A 20,378-nucleotide genomic window follows, 5' to 3' on the forward strand; every position below is an offset into this window, starting at 1 on the left:
GGATATCAAATACAAGTCAGCAAGGGTAGCATGATCCAGTAGAAACTACCAGGCCTCCACCGAATCTGCATGAGTCAACAGGAGTAACCAGAAACAGCTGCGACATCAAGAGTTTTTTTGTCATGCCTCTCTCAACAAAGTGAAGATCAGCAAAGACTTGAGACCTTGAATTGTTGCAGGCTAGCTATGCAAGTGCCCTGTCACTGTCCGTTGAATCCTATTTTTACCCTTTCCAAACATCATGTGTCTGTCCATGGATCTTTCTCAGCAAAATGCCACGTGAATCTGCCTCAGCAAAACATCATACAGTTAACCTCAGCAAGACACCTTGTGTGAGTCTGCATTATATAGCACAACCAGAAACTTCCAATCATGGGAGGAAAAGGAAAAGGAAAAGGAAAAGGAAAAGGAAAAGGAAAAGGAAAAGGAAAAGGAAAAGGAAGAAGACAAAGAAGTAGTAGAAGGAGAAGGAGGAAGAGGAAGAAGAGGAGGAGAAGAAGGATGAAGGAAGAAGAAGAAGAAGGAGGAGGAGAAGGAAGAGGAGAAGAAGGAGGAGGAGAAGGAAGAGGAGAAGAAGGATAAAGGAACAAGGAGGAGGAAGAGGAAAAGAAATTGTGGTAGGGGTATTGATGGCATCCACAAGGACAAAATGTCTCTGGTTCACATCCTGTGAGTAGCAGAGAGGGAATTTTTTCATTATGTCCTTTTTTTAAAAACTAAGTTACATTTATTTATCATTATCATTATTATGTATTATTATTTAACCTTTATTTATTTATTTATTTATTTATTTATTTATTTATTATCTGGGTGAAGGTAGATGTGTTACTCTGGCATGCTTAAAGAGTTCAAGTGGCAAGTTCTGGGAATCATTTCTCTTCTTCTACCACATGGTCCCTGGACTTGACTCAGGTCACAAGCCCTTACCCACTGAACCATTTCTCTAGCCCATTAATGACTTGTAATGGTAAAGAAGTCATTAACCCATCCAAGAAGTATTTCTCTTTATATCTCAATGGTCAGTATCAGACATTTTGAAGTAATCGAGGAAAGATATATCTGAACTGTCACATAAATCAAGAATACTGTACAAGTACCAATCTTTGGGTGTGAGTTAAAATGGATATTAGGGTTCAGTTACAATATTCAATATAATATCTTCTGTGAATCAGACCATAGAACTATAACTAACTTTAGCCCAGTTGGGTTTGAATTCTCAGCCCTAAGGAAAAAGTCTGGCTTAGCTCTCTGTGTTTTCATCACTAGCACTGGCAAGTAGAAAACAGACAAACAGAGACAAACTGCTCCTGGGAGCTCACTGGCTGACAAACCTAGCTGAAGTGGGCTTCTAGTTCAGTGACAGACCCTGCCTCAAGGCAAGATGGGTGAGAATCATAAAGATACTTCATGTGTGCTCTGGCTTCCAAATAGGCACACAGGGCTACACAAACTTGTATAATCACATGCATGGACTACACAGACACAGACACACTGAGAGAGAGAGAGGGGGAGAGAGAGGGAGAGAGAGAGAGAGAGAAAGACTAAGTGGTTTTCTACTGGTTTGTTTTACAGTTACGCTTAGAGAATCTCTCTCAGTTATGCTTAAAGAATCTCTCTCGATTGTACTTGAAAGAAATACTTTGTTTTGAAATTTATTCTGAATGAGAATGTATTAAAGCTCTCTTGATTATGGTGAACTGACCAACAGGAAGCCTAGCCAAGAAGCTGAAGGGTCCATGGCAACATCAAGCAAAGTGTGAGCACAGGTCTGTGCCTGGGCTCTGGACTCAGGATGCTCAGCTTGGATTGAAACAAGCAGATACATAGAAGCCTACAGAAGAGGATGGGAAGAAGAGGAACCACTGGTAAATGCTTTATAACCATCATACATTTACAGTGCTCTCTTTTAAGTCTTTCAGATAATAATAGTGATAATTTAAATCTTATGATCATAAATATGTTTCGCATATGAGGTTCCAATTAATTCTATTTGTGTGTAATTAAAATACTATAGTGCTTGCTTAGCATGTTCATGTTCAAATCCCTGGCTTTGTTCCCAGCATGGCCAAAATTAAAAAAAACAAAAAACAAATAGAATAAATACTAGAGGTGTGGGTTAGGTTCCTTATCCCACTTTGCCTTGCAACTTCTGAGGCACATAAAACACGACTCTGTGTTTGATCTGCTCTTGGCAAGGATGACAGATGGGCTGGGTGGAGAACAGCCGTACGTGGGTAATGCTGTTAAATTTTACACTAACAAACCAGCTGTAAGTTGGCAATTTTATTAAATTCCAATAAATTTTATTAACAAACCAGATATTTCTGATGGTTAATATCACTACCTCTTCAAACTCATGTCTCTAATTTTAACTGATATTTTAAGCATCTAACAGCTGCATACTACTTTTATTACAAATAGCAATATTTAAACAAGCTAAGCCTACCTAAAATCAATATTGAAGTGACTTCATCTAGTCTCAAAGAGAGCAGGCAAGTTGGAACTACTAAGGAAATGATACACCCTGGTTTATATAATCCCAGGTACACGTGGTCAAATGGGATGTGGCTGGGTCATTTTGATGGTTGTACGTTAGACACGTTTGTATTCAACGTGGTAGTGATTTCCAATTTGAAATAATAGGTTCTACACAGCCATCAGAAAACTGCATACAGGGGTTGAGTTTAGTTAAGGGCAGGAAACAGATAATTTTGAGTGAGAGCAAGCAAAATGTGTTTTATATTTAATAGTGACACAATATTTAACCTAACTACTGAAACGACACTAGCTCACTAGAGCTTGTGGCTCTGGGAGGCCTTTCCCGTTTCCCTTGTTCCCTTTGTCCTGTTAAAAACGATTAGATTACATTCTAAAGCTATCTAGCTAGCTACCAACCATGGTCTAGTTTTTTATTTGGCTGCTTCCTCCTCCTGAGGCTGACTGGCAAGGTCCAGCTATCAAAGTATGGAAGTCTAGCAATTAAAAACCCCAATTTGGCTCTCCTTATTAACATGCCCAATTAAAATTAAACACCCTCTCCTTTTATAAGCTGCCATTTTCCTATGAGCCTGCTCTGTCTGCTGTCCATCCAGAGGCAGTCCTTTGTTGCCTCACCTCCACCCCAATAGCCCTTCTCCCTCTCCCTTGCCCCTCTTCTCCCCTCTCCCTTGTTCCCTTCCCCTTCTCCATCATCCTCTATCTCCTGCCTTTGTCATTTATTCCCTACCCGCTCTGGCACAAATAAATCTGCTCTGTGCTGAGTACTTAAGTCTTTCATGAGTCTTGAGCCTATACTGATCACTTCAATTCCCAATCAGCCTCTTACGCATACAGGCCATCCAGACAAGCAGAATGCCTCGAGACATGAGAGGCACTGGATTTTTTGCTAAAGGTGGGGATAGAGAAGGCACTGTGGTTCTGAAGGCCTAACTGCATTCATCAGGGAAAATGGGGTTGAAGCCGGAGGCACAGTCTAGGAAGAGAAGCTGGACCCGAGGAGATGGAACGAAGGTGTGTGAACCAAATAACAGAACAGCAGCCCCTGCAATTTCTTGGAGACTTGGGGGCTGGGGGTTTACAGTCTGTGACTTCCCGTTAAGTGCTAAGGAAGCTAGTCTTTACAGTTTTTTAATGCTTTGGCCCCTCGTTATAAAGCAGAGGTTGCAAGTTAAGCATGTTTTGTCTTGGTCTGCATAGAGCTTACCCACAGAGTGCTTTAAAAGATGTTTGCAGCCGGGCGTGGTGGCGCACGCCTTTAATCCCAGCACTCGGGAGGCAGAGGCAGGTGGATTTCTGAGTTCGAGGCCAGCCTGGTCTACAAAGTGAGGTCCAGGACAGCCAGGGCTATACAGAGAAACCCTGTCTCGAAAAACCAAAAAAAAAAAAAAAAAAAAAAAAAAAAAAGATGTTTGCATCAATGGCCAGGATTTTGCATAGAGATAATTTGGTTCATACATCATGAGTTGTGTATTTTCTGAAAACAGCATGAATCTAGCATTGCGGTATAAGCTGCCACGTGGAATTCTCTCTCACAGCCTTGAGCTCAGTTACTTCCCCTTTAGCTGCTCTCCTGTCTGCCTGTTCCCAGCAGTCCCCACTGCACCTCCCCCAGTAGATGGGAGACAGTCAGTTGCTTTTTATGATCAGATTCATTTTTGTTGTGTTCGTACAGAAGAACTAAAATAAAACATGATGGTCTGGAGAGATGGCTCAGATATTCAAGGCCAGACTCACAACCAAAAGAAAACTAAGATACTTCACAAATTCATTTTGTGATAGTTTACTTCAGGTCATTCTCAGCTTCCCTTTGCTCCCCTCCCCTCCCATTCCGCCCCCCTCTCCTTTCCCCCTCCTTTCCCCTCCACTTCCCCCTATCTTCCCCTCCCCTCCCTTCCCTTCCTCTCCCTTGTCCTCCAGGCCTCCACTTTTCCTACCATTTTTGAGACAGACTTGCTATATACCTCCAGCCGGCTTTGAATACACAGTTCTCCTTCAGTTTCCCAGATGGTGTGATTATAGGTTAAAGAAGTGAACTGCCATAACTTGTTTTTCTTAATTAAAAAACCCTTTTATTAAAAATTCAAACATGTAGCTATCAAAAGCTATGATGAATATGAAGCAAACACAGTAGTTCTGTGAGTCTCCCCTCCCCTACTTTATATCTTTTTAATATTTATTTATTTTACATTAATATTTTATTGTCTTTCATTTTTTAAATTTTTTTATTGGGAATTTTATTTATTTACATTTCAAAGGTTATCTCCTTTCTCAGTTTCCCCTCTGGAAAGCCTCTATCCCATCCTCCCTCCTCCTGCTTCTATGAGGGTGTTTCACCACTCACCCACCCACTCCCACCTCCCCGCCCTGGCATTCCTCTACACTGAGGCATTGAGCCTTCCAACATTTCTTGATTCCCGCCTTGGTTCATCAACACTCTATTCGTTTCCTTCCAAGAGATAACTTTAAAGTAGATCTCTGACATCCTGCCATTTTACCTGTAGTACTTGGCCATGTAACGATAAAGGGCAGCATTCTCTTACAAAATGGGTCACCCCAGAATTCGTCAGGCTCTCTTATTCTTTGTATTTTTTATTTAATATTCATCAAAGGGAAGCAAAATCACCACAGAATTTCTGGGTCAACTTTGTGTGAGGATAAGCAACTACTCAAATGAATTGGTATTTTTTGTTGTTGTTGTTGCTTCTCTCAAGAAAATATATCACCCAGAAGAAGGATATGTTTAGAGGCATTGTATTAGCTAGAAAAGTTGAGGCTTTGTAGCAATAATCAGATAATTCTGACTAGGCTGTCCAGTGGCCGGGAGCTTTACAAGCAGATCTTGCCATACAACATTTCTTTTCTTTTCTTTTTCTTTTTTTTTTTTTTTTTTTCAATTCCTTAGTCCATTTGTGTTGCTATAACCAAATATTGGAGACTGGGTAACTTTGGTTGTGAGCCATCTCTTCAGCTTGGGTCTGGCTAATTTATAAAGCAATTTTCTTCTTACTGTTCTGGAGGCTGCGAAATTAAAAAAAATTAAAAATAAAAATAAAAAAGCACTGGTATTTTGGTGTCTGGTGAGAGTCTTCTTTTACAAAAATATTTTAAATCTCATTTCTTTATTTCTTTATTGTAGGACTGTGAGTGAGGGCACACTACAACACACTGTGGAAGTCAGTCCTCTCCTACCATGTGGGTCCGATAAAACTCAGGTCATGAGATATAGTGGTGACTGCATTTATCCAGTACACCATCTGACTGGCTTGTAGGCACTTTCTTGTTTTGTCATACTTGGTGTAAGAGGGAAAAGGGTGGGCAGAGATTGTCTAGTTCCCTCCAATCCTTTATTTAAGGATGTCTGCTCCTTATGAAGTAGAACCTCCATAACTTGGTTAACCAAATATGCACTACCTGAGCATTCCAGATTTGATCTTCAGCTCCATCATCTGACTGTGTGTGCATGCCTGCATGTGTGAGTATGTGTGTGTATGCATATGTGTGTGTATGCATGTGTGTGTGTGTGAGAGGATCTAACTCAGAGTTTGTCTAAGCTAATCAAGTATTCTACCACTGAAATAAGCTACAGCCGTAATATATGACCTTTAGGGGGCACATAATATTTCACCACAGTTACATCGGCAGTAGGTGACATTGGAAGTAACTTCAGAAGAGGCAGTAAATGAATGTCTACAGCTCACTGAGATTGGGAATAATAGCCCTTCCAGAAACCCAGAACCTAGTGGCCAGAACTAGTCCAAAAGCCTCACGGAACTAACTGTAAGAGTACTAGAAAATGTCAGTTCTCCTGTATGGGCAAAACAACTAGGAACTGAGAGAATATCCTTAGTCCAGCTCCAGAAAAATACCTGGGAGGTAAAGATTTGTGTTTATCAAGTTCATTGGGACAGACTCACAGAATACCTCTGTAGGAGAGAACATAGTCGTAGAGAGGATGAGGTTGAACAGCCACGGTTGCCCCTGAATACAAAGGTTGATGTGTGATGGCTAACTTTATGTCAGCTTGATACAAGTTGGCCATCTGAGAGGAGGGAACTTAACTGAGAAAACTGTAGGATCAGTTAGCATATAAACCTGGCAGCTTATAACTGTAACTCCAAGACACCCTCTCACAGACATACATACAGGCAAAACACCAATTCACATAAAATAAAAATAAATAATGTATTAAAAAATTGAATGAGAATGAAAACATAATGAAATGTTATGGCACATAATAAATGGTTTCAGAGGCAAAATTTCTTAATACTAAAAATTAGTATGAATGCACTAAAGGAAAAAAGGGAAGAAATTTTATATTAGTAACTTAATGGCATGCCTGAGAGCTCTAGGGAAAAAAATAAGAAAGGAAGACGACATTGAAGACAGAATTACAGCTGATGTCTACCTAAAGCTTTTACCCTATTGACTAGTGTTCATGGTACTAGAAGGTATTCTCTATACTACCAAAGGAGAAAGGTAAGCATCAGTCTAGCTACAAACTCTGCCATCTACAATTGTGACCTCCTTCAATGATATACCAATGCAATCATGGCACAAAAGCTGTGGGAGTAACGAACCACTCTCTGACCAGACTTAAGGTCTACTCCATGAGATGTCTGACTCTGTTCTGGTGGCCACAAATCTGAGACTAGATAGGTCATGGACCTATGGACAAACCAAACACTACTGTTCTACCAGAGTAACAACAAGAAAACGACTCCTTAGTGATGTTATGCCACAGTGACAGATGAATGCTCCACTCGGCCATCATCAAAAGCTTTCTCCTGCAGCAGTTAGGAACTAACAAAGGTTTACAACTACACAACGTGCAGAGAGTAAGGGACTTAAGAATACTCTGTTCTAAATCGGATATCTTCATAAAATCCCTCCTTTCATCTGGGCGTGGTGGCACACTCCTTTAATCCCAGCACTTGGGAGGCAGAGGCAGGCAGATTTCTGAGTTTGTGGCCAGCCTGGTCTACAAAGTGAGCTCCAGGACAGCCAGGGCCATACAGAGAAGCCCTGTCTCGGAAAAAAACAAAAAACAAAAACCAAAAAACCAAAACAAAATCAAAACAAAAAAAAAATCCCTCCTTTCATAGGCTCAGGGAACTATGTGAAAGAGAAGGTGATAAGATTGTAGGAGCTGGAGGGGACAGGCAACACCAAGGAAATCATGTCTTCCAGATACAGCAGGACTGATGCACATATGAACTCAGAGACAGTAGTAGCTTGCATAGGGCCTACACATATCCAAATCTCTGGCTCCCAGTGCTACCAATGAGCATCTGGGTTTTTATGTAGGGATCCACACTCCTGTCCTCATGCTTACACAGCAAGAACTTTACCCCTTCCTAGGCCTTATCTGAACTGACTTTGTGGCTGAGGCTGGTCTTGAACTCCAGATTCTTGAACCTTTTTCTCCCAAGTGCTGGAAATACAGATACGTGCTATCAGGCTCAGTTTAAAAGTTTGTAGCTTTTCTTTTGGGCCCGAGGTGTTGGCTCAATGGTTTTGAGAGAGAGCACACTGCTCTTTCAGAAGAGCCAGAGTCAGTTTCCAGACTCCCAGAGCAGTTAAGAGTGCTTGTTGCTTTTGCAGAGGACCTGGGTTCAGTTTTCAGTACTCACATGGTGGCTCAAAACTATTTGTAATGTCAGTCCCAGAGGATATGATACTTCATTCTGATGTCATCAGGCACCAGTGCACAGACATATGATCAGGCAAAATACTCGTATACATAAAATAGTGATTAAAAATTTAAATGTAGTTTATTGGTACTTATTCTATAATTACTTAATAGATTATTTAGTTCTTCTGAGTAGGAGAGCGTTATTAGAGCATATATTTTGAGGTAGTAATTTTTATATTCTTCTTTAGCCAAGAGAGTTATGGTAAACTAGATTCCACTCTACTACATTACAATTCTCTTATTAAACCACTCTCTTTTTAATACTGGGTTGGCTTGACACAGCTGCTTAAAATGAATTTTTGCTGTAGTAACTAGTGTGCTTATATCAGGCTCTGCATTGCCACTGAAGGAGCTGTGGAGATATTTCTCTCTCTCTCTCTCTCTCTCTCTCTCTCCATATATATATATATATATATATATATATATGTGTGTGTGTGTGTATGCGTATATACTCATGTATATATATATGTAAATGCACACACACATATATGTATATATATACTGTTACATACACATATATATATGTGTATATATATATATATATATATATATATATATATATATACACATATATATATGTGTATATATATATATATATATATATATATATATATATATATATATATAAAATGGTTCATTTCAGTAAATGAAAGCATACACTCTGTTTTGTTTTGGAGACTGGTCATGAAAAGAGAATATTGGACACCAATATTTTATGATATATATTGAAAATATTTACGCATGTTTGGTTAAAATATACTATTTTCCCTCTCTCACTCTGTCTTTCCCACCCTGACCCCAGTGGGGACTGGAGACAATGTCTGCCTTACATTATATCCAGACTGACTTAGAATTTACTACCTAGCTTGTGCTACCCTGGAGCACAGCCATGCTTCTGATTCTGTCTCCCAAGTGCTGGGATTACAAGCCAGAGCCACCACACCTGGTTCGTTTTTAGAGAACATTTAAAGTAATGTATGAGATTAGAATTTGTTATATTTCTATTACAAAATGCCTTAGTTTCCTCCTGTTTTTAATATGAATATTTTCAAATAGAAAATTTGCAGCATCTTTGCATTGAACAGACAGACTCTACAATCCAAACATGCTATGCTTGTTTTCTTACAGGCCAGCCACAACAGGCTCTTCTGCTCATCTGTGAATCCATTTAAAGTTTTGGTGTACTTCACTGTGAGGAGCAAATGTTACTATCCATTCTTCTAGACACTTTAGGTCTCAATGTTTGGTTCTAGACCTATTAAAAACTGAACATCCAGGACAGTGGGACGGTTTGGTTGTTATCGGTGCTTGGGGATAAATCGACGATCCTGAATCGGGTCCTAGGTTTTCCATGCTGAAAGGAGAGAATCATCCTTTCAAATTGTTCTCTGGCACCCACTCCTTTTAATAAAATATAATATAAAAGAGGGAAACACGGAACCCGGAGAGATAGCTCAGGGGTTAAGAGCACTGACTGCTGGAGTTCCTGAGTTCAAATCCTAGCAACCACATGGTGGCTAGCAACCATCTGGAGTGAGATCTGATGCCCTCTTTTGGTGTGTCTGAAGACAGCTACAGTGTACTTACATATAATAATAAATAAATCTTTAAAAAAAAAAAAGCAAAACACACAAACAAAATACCTCTGAAAATCCCTCCAGCCACTGGCCTGCTTCTTTAGGTTTGCCTGTGCTGGCGTGGAAGGGCATAAACAGACGAAATGCATCAAATGGATTTAACAATTCTCAGCAAAAGAACATTTAATCTCTGTTGACATTAAAGATCCTGATTAGTCAACAAATATTCGGAAATCTTACAACATTAAGTACTTGCTAGGAAAACAAGCAACCCCCACACTCTACCCACACAGAAACATTTATCCTTTTCCAAGCTGTGGAAACTCCCTGAGGAGCTTGATGTCATTTTGGTGACAGAGGTAGTCCCATGAGCTAGCTAAGCTCTGCCTTCAATATGTTGTACATCTCACAAGGTTACAGAGATGAACGAAATCAGTACTTTATGTGGATTTCTGGGGCCAAATGTTTAGAATGTTGTACTTCTGATAGATCAAATGGTTTTTGTTGTTGTTGTTGTTGTTTTGTTTTGTTTTGTTTTGTTTTGGTTTGGTTGGTTTGGTTTTTCGAGACAGGGTTACTCTGTGTAGCCCTGGCTATCCTGGAAATCACTCTGTAGACCAGGCTGGCCTCGAACTCAGAAATCCACCTGCCTCTGCCTCCAGAGTGCTGGGAATAAAGGCATGCGCTCAGCGGTTAAGAGCACTGACTGCTCTTCCTAAGGTTCTGAGTTCAAATCCCAGTAACCACATGGTGGCTCACAACCATCCGTAACAAGATCTGACGCCATCTTCTGGTGTGTCTGAAGACAACTACAGTGTACTTACATATAATAAATAAATAAATCTTTAGAAAAAAATAGATCAAATGTCTTGTTGTCCATACAGGACTATCTTTAAAAAACAGAAAATGGTTGGGTATATAGCTTTCAACTAAGATCTCTCATTGGTCAAAAGCAAATGCCGTTAAGTCTGAGGACCTGACTTCACATCCTAGAACCTACATGGTAGGAGGAGAAAACCAACTCTTGTAAGTTGTTTTCTGACCTCATAAGCAGATCATCATCATCATCACACACACACTCCAAACACTTATATGTCTTAATGGTTTTTATAAACCATCACAAACATAGTTTCATAAAGCAAGTGATTATAGACTCAGAAAGGAACGTGAATGTACTTCTTCCTTATTTTATTTCTCTTCCCTATAGAAATATCCCATGAATGCTGTCAACACTTAACAGAGTGAGCTTTCTAAAGAGTGTGAACTTTTCACTAGGGCTGGGATTGGAGATTTGGAGAGGTTTGACTTTACACAATCACTGTGACTCACTAGAGTGAGTGGCTGACCAGCTATCAGATGGCAGATGGGAAAAAGCTATCACCTGCCCATGGGCTATATTCTCCATTTTCTATATATGGTCAAACTGTGTTAAATACATTTAAAGATTGTTTTATATTTAGAAATATTACCTTTCATTTCTTTAATCTTCTCTACCTGTCTGTCTGTCTGTATATATGTATGTATGTCTCTCTTTCTGTGTGTGTGTGTGTGCGTGTGTGTGTATAGACAACTTATAGGAATCAATTCTCTCTTTCTACTATGGGATCCTAGAACTTGAACTTGGGTCTCCAGACTTGATAGAAAGAACTGTACCTTTATACTATCTTGCCAGTCTTCTCTTTTAAAAATTAAAAAAAAAGTTCCCCCGACCCCCTTTGGTTGTTTTATCCTTCTTTCATTTATTTGATTCCTTTTACCACTTTTAATAGTCAATTCCAGAATTCCAGAATTTCTATACTTTGAATCTGACAAAATATCTCTAAGATAATTTAAAAAGAAAAAGAAGAAGAAGAAGAAGAAGAAGAAGAAGAAGAAGAAGAAGAAGAAGAGGAGGAGGAGGAGGAAGAAGAAGAGAAAGAGGAAGAAGAAAAAGAAAAAGAAAAAGAAAAAGAAAAAGAAAAAGAAAAAGAAAAAGAAAAAGAAAAAGAAAAAGTTAACTATTCTTTGGAAACCAGCCGTTCTCTGACTCCGGTTCCGACCAACATCTCTAGGTGTAGCCCATATTTGGAATTTCTTGTGTTTCATCTAAACTTCCTAGAACTTGGTTGTTTGTTTGTTTTATTTTTTTTTTTTGTTGGTTCATTTTATTCCATCTTGGTTTAAACTTAAATTTTTGTAGATAAAAGCCAAAAGAAAAGCAAATATTTTTTTAGATCTTTGAATCTTTAAAAATGTGTTTTCACCGGATACTTGCCTTTTCGTTGCTTGTAGCCCAGACTGGCCTGGAACTCACTATACAACTAGGCTAGCCTAAACTCAAAGTAATCCTCTCCTGGCTCAGTTGTCTGAGTGCTTGGTTGGAGTACTATTTTGACAGTCTGCAGGGCTGAAACTTAGAATCATTTTTACTAAGGATACTGAAGGCATATGATGGCGTGGTCTTTTTTTGTCTTCTAGTGGGCTAACCTGCACTAACCTGCAGCCAGGCCACTCCCAGTACCTTTATATGATTATGGTACCTTACTTCTAATCGTTGGAGATGGTAGGAACCTTTTTTTCAAACTTTCTAAAAAATATTTTATATAAAATGTTTCTGTCCCAGTTGTTGGTCTTGTACCTGATTTGTAGACCAGACTGGCCTCGAACTCACAGACTCCTCTGCATTTGCCTCCAGAGCACAGGCATTAAAGGCACATGCCTTTCCTATTCATCACTGTTTTGTGATTCTTTGAGTATCTTAATTCTGTCATCTTAGAAAGTTTCTTGGCGTAATATTCTAATTAATATTGAAACCTTTATTTGGGGTATGATTTTTAAATTTCTATTTGTTATTTTTTGAGATAGACTATTTTTATGTACTTCGGGTTAGCCTCAAATTCACTGTTTCTACCACATGCCCTAGAGTGGTGGAATTACTCGTGTGCACCAAAATCTTGCTCATTTAAGATATTTGGAATACTTTTCTTTTATGATTATTCTTTTTTTTCACAGAACCCTAATCTTACTTCACAAACGTTGAACTGTCGTTTCTTCCTCTACTCTCTTAATCTCATCTTCCTTCCTCTATCTGTCTCACTCTATCTCTCTCACCCCACAAACTATCTAAACTCCCTCTCTTCTAAGCTACACTATGAGTTAAATAGCCCTCCCAAACTATCGAGACCCCAAAGTGCCAGTTGACAGACTTGTAACTTTAGAGCAGGGATCTGAAGGATATTTCTCTAGCTATACTAAATCCCCACCATAAAAAATAATCACAGAAACTCTCCTGGGCTATGGGTGATCTGCCCATCAGCAGGCACTCCCAATCCCATTGTTGATGTTGCATTTTAAAGTACAGGCCAGAGCTCATATCCCATCAAATACCTTTAACTAAACTAAACCAGAGACCTCTCCCCTCAAAGGTCAGAAACCCCTACCCCTTATCATCTAAAACAACTTCTCTAATATTAACAGATTATATTCCCATACATAGTTTTTGGTCAGATTTGAGTTTGGGTTGAAAAAGGGTATTACACTGTAGCCAAGGCTGGCCTGAGACTCATGATGTAGTCCAGGCTAAGGCCCAACTCACAGACTTCCTCATGCTGGGTTTACAGGCAATACCCACCATACTGGTTATGGCTATCTCCAGTTGCAAATAAGAACTTGGTTTTCTCTAATGGAGTCTCAGTGGGTGTGCGAACCATTCTTAAGGCCAGGCCTCATGCTCCACAGTAGATGGTCAATGTAAAGTGAACTCAAAGGTATTTTGGGAGGATTATTGGCCCATAATGCTTTGTCTGAGCTTGGGTTTTTTTTTTTTTTTTTTTTTTTTGTTTAATTTTTGTTTGTTTTGTTTCCCTAGGCTACAGTATTTTTGCTTACATACTACAGATTCTGATTTTGTGTTTTGGCGGGACTTGCGTGTCCCAGTGTGTGTGGTTCTAGTGCTTTTGCTTGGGTTCTTTGTCTTCCTATTTATTTTGTTGTTGTTGTTGTTTGCTTGTTTTTATTTTATCTTATTTTGTTATTACTTTCCCCCCTTTTTCTTTTTAGATGCCTGCTTGTTTTCTAATGAGAGAGAGAGAGCAAGAAAGGATGAAGACTTGGGTGGGTGGGGAAGTGGGGAGGATCTTGGAGAATTTGGGGGAAGGGAAAACATAATCAGAATATATTACATGAGAGAAAATCTATTTTTAATAAAAAAAATACAAAGGATAAAAAAAACTTGTTTTTTCTTTTTTAAATAAGGATTTTATTTTATGTATGTATGTACGCTGTTGTTATCTTCTGACACACCAGAAGAGGGCATCAGATCTCATTACAGATGGTTGTGAGCTACTATGTGGGTGCTGGGACTTGAACTCAGGACCTCTGGAAGAGCAGTCAGTGCTCATAACTGCTGAGTCATCTCTCCAGTCCCTCTGTCTCTGTCTTATTTCTCTGAACATAACAACATCTAACTGATCCATTTTCCTTGCAGGGGTTATGAGCTTATTCTCCTTCTTGGGAGTCATACTACTCCATTTTGTGTTGAGGGAGGGGAAGGAATAGGTAAATAGAGGTTCTTTATTGAGCTACTGCTGACAGGAACTTTCTCTGGTTCTATAACTTGGCTATTCTGTGTGTGTGTGTGTGTGTGTGTGTGTGTGTGTGTGTGTGTATGTGTGTGCAGGTGCTTCTGTTGAATGTTGCCTTTGTTTCTGTTGGGTGTATAACAAGGGGTGATTTACTTGGATCACACAGTAGTTTTGGTTTTTAATTTCTCACCAATATTTTAGTCAAGACCTCACCAGGTTCTTACTAGTTCTGTTTTTTTTTTTTTTTATCTAGGGTCTCCCATTAGTCCAAGCTAACCCTGTTGTTTTTAACTGATTTTATTTTATATGTATGATTGTTTTGCCTCCATACTGGCATGTGGATCATATGCATGCCTAGTGCCTGAAATGGGGGGAAAGGGTATAAGCTTATCTGGAGTTGAAGTTGTAGATGATTTTGAGCCACCACCTGGTAGAGGCAATCCAGGTCTCCTCTGCAAGAACAATAAATACTCTTAAGTGCTGAGCATTCCTCCAGTTCCAAGGTGTATGCCTTTAATCCCAGCAATTGGGAGGCAGAGGCAGAGGCAGAGGCAGAGGCAGAGGCAGAGGCAGAGGCAGAGGCAGAGGCAGAGGAGGCAGAGGCAGAGGCAGAGGCAGAGGCAGAGGCAGAGGCAGAGGCAGAGGCAGAGGCAGAGGCAGAGGCAGAGGCAGAGGCAGAGGCAGAGGCAGAGGCGAGAACTATGTGAGTTTAAGGCTAGTCCGGTTTATAGTGTATTCCAGGCCCATCTGAGCTGCACAGAAAGACCTTCTCTAAAAATTAAACGCATCCAAAGAAACACACACACACACACACACACACACACAAATTCCAGTAATTTTAAAAGTAGTTTTAGTATAGAGAGTCACATTAGTATATTCCATATATGACCATCATCATAAAGACCATTATAATAACTGACAGAAAAGGGATTCTATCCAAGTATTAATACTTTTACCCATTTATTGTAATTAATGGGAATGAGAATTTTTGAAGATTTAAAATATTTTTTAAAGATTTATTTATTATTATAAATAAGTACACTGTTGCTGTATTCAGACACACCAGAAGAGGGCATCAGATCTCATTACAGATGGTTGTGAGCCACCATTTGGTTGCTGGGATTTGAACTCAGGACCTTCAGAAGAGCAGTCAGTGCTCTTGCCCATTGAGCCATCTCACCGGCCCCCTAAAATAATATTTTTAATAATTATATTTATATCAACTTTTGATTTTGACACGGTCATTCTATGTCTCCCAGGCTGGCCTCGAATTTGTGAACCTTGTGCTTCAGCATCCTGAGGACTGGGATTACAAGACCAAGACACTACCCTCGACTTCCTCCTAATGCTTCTTGTTAGTTTTCATACACTATTTTAGCCTACATTGTTGTAGAGTTCTAAATCTCTCAGTTTTCATCTTTTAACTAGGTGGGGTTTTTTTCCTAAAGAATTTCTATATACTGTGGTTTCCTCTTTACCTGGCAGAACTTCAGAGAAAAGGGAGACAGTGTAGTAACACTCTTCTCCACACTCAATGAAAAGAACCGAGAATAGCACGATTTATATGCATGACATATTTATGCTGGAGTGAAGATTTTTCGTATTATGTGTGTAATTATCTCTTTAAGATTAGTTCTTGGCTTCTAAAACAAAGGAATTTTTTTCAGGATAAACTTTAAAATAAGCAGTGGCTTCAAGGAGGTAGAAATTTAGCACACACAAACAAAACAAGACCTGTGGGGCGGGTTAGAAAGAGAGATAGAGACAGAGAGTTTTTTATTAACAGAAAAGGGTTTTATGAAGAATGCTTTGAAAGTCACATCAAATAATTAAAGTTTACAGTGCATTAGAAAGGAAGGGAAGGCGATCACTGCTATGAAGCTCGTTGTTTTATACTTTTTTTAAAAAGAAAAAAGGAATCACAACTTCTTGCTTAACACTATGCAGAATTTAGTACCTGAATTTTAAAATCGAGATGAGATGGCACAATGTATCTTGGGCAAAATAAACAGCTCTAAAGATGGCCCAGATAAAATAGTTTGGTAAAATTCCTTTGGAGATGCACTCATTTAGGCAACTAGAATTATTTCTGATGCTATCAGCAGGGTGGGCAGGTTGTCTCTTGAATATGCTTGACTCAAAGATGTTTTGGCATGGTTTAGTGTTTTGCTCATTAAAGGGTAAAGCATTGTGAAATATTTTCGTGAATAATTTTTTAAAACACCATGAGTATAGTTTACTTCATCTGTACTTCAAAGTAATGATTCCCAGGTGACCTTTGGCAGATCTGTATGTGTATAAAATGGCTGTAGAACGGGAGGAAGATCCAACTGTGTGTATAATGGCATAGAATGGGAGGAAGGTCCAGATGACCTAGACATGTGTGTGTTCTGTTTCTAGTACTGTTGCACATTGGTACCATGCCCTCGAATCTCTAAACTCATGCAGCCCAATAAATTTCATTTACTCATTCATTAGTCAGTCTCAGGAATGTTGTTATAGCAATGTCAGGAACTCTCTCTGTTTCTTGCCCTCTGACTCTCTTTCTCTTAGAAAAAAATGAAATAACCAGAAATTTAGACCAGAAAAAAAGCCTCAGAAAAGATCCCCTTGCTCCCAAAATTATTTGGATACATCTTTATCATTAAACTTATCATTATCATAAAATAAACAAAACATACTTGTACTTCTGGGAGTCCAACATTAAGACAGGTATGTGCTAAGGGTAAACTCTAACTAGCTCGAGCGCTTTATCCTTAGCTATTCACCTGGCTTGTTTTCCTCTCTTAAACATTTACTTCAACTAAAGGAGTTTTACTGAAGGGTGTTTGTTTGTTTGTTTGTTTGTTTGTTTTAAAGTATGAAGTCCAGATCTGGACAGTGGTGGCACAAGCCTTTAATCCCACTAGTTGAGACACAGAGTCAGGGAGTTCTCTGTGAGTTCGAGGCCAGCTTGGTCTATAGAGAGAGCTCCAGGACAGCCAAGTCTACACAGATAAACCCTGTTACACACACACACTCACACACACACACACACACACACACACACACACACACACAAAACAAACAAACAAACAAACAAACAAATACATAAAAATACTTTCCAGTTTAAAAAAAAACATTTTTAGATATCAATTTTAAAAAGTCCATGATCTATGCAATACATAGTTGTCAGGAACAAATTAAGAAGAAAACCAAAATGGTTTCCTACCATCACCATTTAAATGTGCATTCTAAACCATCATCTTTTATACATTTATCATTGATGCTATTTACTTTAAGCATCTATTGTTTATAAAGATAATCTCATTTAAACTTTGATAAAATTAAACAACAACATATAGAGAAGCAGAGGGAGAGAGAACCAAGAGACAGGTCAGCAGAGAGAGGAGAAACCATTTACTTCAGGTATTTCCCAAATACTGATCATTATTTTTGAATGAAGGTCTGACAAACCATGGCATGTATGTGTAGACCTAGAAACCACAAAAGTACTAGGTAATAAGACCTGCAGGATTTAAACACAGTACAGCTTTATGGGGTTTCTCTCCTGTCAGAACAAAATGCAATAATGGCCCTAGTAATGTAAAATGCATATCTGAAGCACAACCAATTAATTCCTTTTATATAGAAGACACAGTGCAGGTTAATACAAATGTTTATTACAACATCTCTCTGCATCAAAGTAGGCTCTACAATTTTTTAGAGGAAAGAAGTTTGTTTTTTGTTTGTTTGATTTTTATTTTTAAATCTGAAGTATACTATAAAAACTAATATAATCCTTGATTTATGATTTATTTATTAACTAGTTTTTTGTGTGTTTGTTTGTTTTTGAGACAGGGTTATTCTGTGTAGCCCTGACTGTCCTGGAACTCACTCTGTAGATCCAGCTGGCCTTGAATGCAAAAATCTACCTGCCCCTGCCTCCTGAGTGCTGGGATTAAAGGTGTGCCCACCACTCCCAGCTCTGATCCATATTCTTACAGTATGACACTGTTGTGAAGACAAACCAGAGAGGTCTGATGGTGTGAAGAGCATTGAAGGGGCAGAGAAGTCAGAGATCTCACTGGGCAGCGCAGCGGCAAAGCAAAAAGTTAGGACAGAGGATTCCTGGGAAAGGAGGGATGTGAGCTGGCCTATAAAACTGAAAAGGGTTTTAATTGTTTAGTCTAGGAAACTGATAGTAGATAGACTAGTGGGAACAACAAGGCTGAGAGAAGATAAAAATATATATGATGTGTCTAGAAACTTAAGGAACACGGGGCAGCTGAGCAAGGTTGCCCAAAGTCCCTAACTCGATACTTCAATATAGGGTTTCTTTTTAAAGTTTTGTTCATCTGTCTGATGCAGGTGTATGCCTGTTGTATCTTTGCGCATGCTTGCGTGGGTGCTTGCTTGTGAATATGGAGGCTGCCTTTCAGTATCTTCTGAAAACCCTCTCCATTTTGTTTCAGGTGTGGTCTCTCCCTGAGGCTGGAGCTCACAGCTTCTCAGCATTATGATTACAAGGGATTGTCTTTAACAAGCTACCAGATCCAGAGTTTTACTCCTGTGCTGGGGATCTGAACTAAGTCTTGGTGCTTGTACTTCAAGGTCTCTTACTCACTGAGCCGTCTCCTCTAGATGCTTAAAACAACAATACTTCACTATGGGGTCAGAATTATACAAACTCAGTAGGAACCACTTCAAATTCTGATATTATTATTATTTTGCCTAGGCTAGTAACATGTGATATAATGTTGTCTTGTTATTTAGTTAGTTCCACCAAGTGTTGGGTTATGAGGGTCAACAGCTACTATGCTAGAGTTGACTGCTAAAGTATGCTGGTCAGACAACTCGGTGCATTAAATACATCTTTAGCTAGTAATAATATTCAATTTTCCATGGTATTTGAATTAGATCTCTGGATATAAACCACTCACAGGATGACCAGATACCAACTAAACTGATGTATCTACGATGAAATTTGAAACACTGAAGTTATGGATTGGCTGCATAGGAGAATAATTATTACACAGAACAAGTAGGCCAATGAATGTTCAGAAGATGCACACACAATTATCCTACCTTCCGTCTTAGTCTGTTTTGTGCTGCTATCATATGAACCACAGACTCTGTGTTTTAAAAAGGAAACATTTTTTTCATGATTCTGGAGCCTGGAAAGCTTATTCCGAAGGTGCTGGCACTTCATGTATAGAAGGTAGCATCCTAACAGAGCACAGAAAGCAGAGAAGGAGTGATGGCCTAACTTACCTTTTTGACCCACTGCCAAGACAACAGTTGATCCATTCATCATGACAAAGCTCTCAAGACCTGGTTACCTACCAATGGTCCCACCTCTTCGTACCATTATAGGAACAGTTACATTTCAACATGAGTTTTGGAGGGCCCTGGCAAAGCACAGCATCTCCCATCATGCCCTTAAAATCTATTGAGAGGTGATTACGGGCTTTTTATGAAAGCTCTAACTGCTCTGTGTGTGTGAGTGTGTGTGTGTGTGTGTGTGTGTGTGTGTGTAAAAACACACAATGACTACAACTTACAGAAGGTTTATTTTGGCTTATGGATCCAAGGGGAAGGATGGTGGGCAGCTTGACAGGCATGGCAGCTGGAGCAGGAAGCAGAGAGCTCACATGCTTAAATATGGAGCAGAATGTAAACTAGAAGCAGTGGGTTGGGGCATTTAGCTCTGAAAGCCCACCTCCAGTAACTCACTTCCTCCAGTAAAGCCAAACCTCCCCTAAGAGTACCACAAACGGGGTGCCGGCAACTGAGACGTAACGAGTATACTGCCTTTCTTAAGCTCTGGCATGGTGCTTGTGGTCTTTGCGTGAAGATGATCCCTATAGGCACATATATTTGAATCTGCTCAGTCACCAGGGAGTGGCACTAGCTGAAGAGATTAGGAGTTGTGGTCTTTGTTGATGGGAGTGAGTAACTGGGTGTGGGTGTGAGTGTGGGTGTTGGGCTTTAAAGTTCCAAAAACCCAAATCAGGCCCAGTGTGTGTCTCTCTTGGCCTGCAGGTCAGGATGCAATGCTCAAGCTAC

The sequence above is a fragment of the Mus musculus genome, chromosome 10 (genome assembly GCF_000001635.26).
Source record: "Mus musculus strain C57BL/6J chromosome 10, GRCm38.p6 C57BL/6J".
NCBI classification, from domain to species: Eukaryota; Metazoa; Chordata; class Mammalia; order Rodentia; family Muridae; genus Mus; species Mus musculus.